The following is a 1210-nucleotide window of genomic DNA, read 5'->3' as shown; positions in this document are numbered from 1 at the left end:
GAGCCCTGGGACACCTTCCCAGGGTGTTTTCCATGTACCACTAGCCTCTGGTTGACCATCGGTGGTGGTAGGTGATTTACCCCAAAACCACCCTAGGTCACCGTTCCGACCCCCCAGCTACCGTTAAAACGCCTCCGGACACCAGGACACACCTTCCCGGTACCAGAACCAGTCGTAGTTACCGTCACCCAAATTTCATACAACCGTCACCCACGGGCCGAAACACCTTGCCACTACATGGGTCTAGTATTAGGTCCTAGGGTCTCTTTTCGACAACTCCCGACCTCCCTGATATCGAATCGTCAGTTTACATGAGGAGGCTAAACTTTCTATGACGACTCAGTACAACCATACCTCCCTATAATAGTGAAATGTCAAATTCTAGGGCTTTTTGGCCATGGAAAATTCTGAAGCTCGGCACGAGCAAACATGACCCATGCTTGTATCTCCGAAACTATGAGTCTGACAGTTTTGCACCCTTCTGCGGAAAGTTGTGTCTCGTTAAGCCTAAAAAGTCAGTAGAACATTGCGAAACGATACGACCACTCCTTCGACCTGTTTTGGGGTTTTGCAGTTTTCCATGGGGTATTTTGTATGGGGAAAACCGACCCATGCCCGTATCTCCGTACCTAAGCGTCTGACGGTCTTGGACCCCTTTAGGTAAAAGTTGCATTCCGTCGAGCTGAACATTTCACTGGAACATCGCGAAACGATCCGACGACTCCTTCTGGGAGTTTTTGGGGTCGGAAGGTTTTCTGGGACTTAGTCTCTGGAGCAACATTTCTGAAGCTCGGCACGAGCAACCACGCACGTGTCTTATATCTCCGTAAGTATGGGTCTGACGGTCTTGGACACCTTTAGCAAAAAGTTGCGCCCTATCGAATGGAACATTTCACTAGAACACCACGAAACGATCCGACCACTCCTTCTACCTGTTTTGGGGTTTTGCAGTTTTCCATGGGGTATTTTGTATGGGGAAAACTGACCCATGCCCGTATCTCCGTACCTAAGCGTCTGACGGTCATGGACCCCTTTAGGTAAAAGTTGCATTCCGTCGAGCTGAACATTTCACTAGAACATCGCGAAACGATCCGACGACTCCTTCTGGGAGTTTTTGGGGTCCGAAGGTTTTCTGGGACTTAGTCTCTGGAGCAACATTTCTGAAGCTCGGCACGAGCAACCACGCACGTGTCTTATATCTCCGTAAGTA

This window comes from Anopheles nili (assembly GCF_943737925.1).
Source record: "Anopheles nili chromosome X unlocalized genomic scaffold, idAnoNiliSN_F5_01 X_unloc_4, whole genome shotgun sequence".
Taxonomy (NCBI): Eukaryota; Metazoa; Arthropoda; class Insecta; order Diptera; family Culicidae; genus Anopheles; species Anopheles nili.
The sequence above is the reverse complement of the archived record's forward strand: the minus strand, read 5'-3'. Positions refer to the sequence as shown.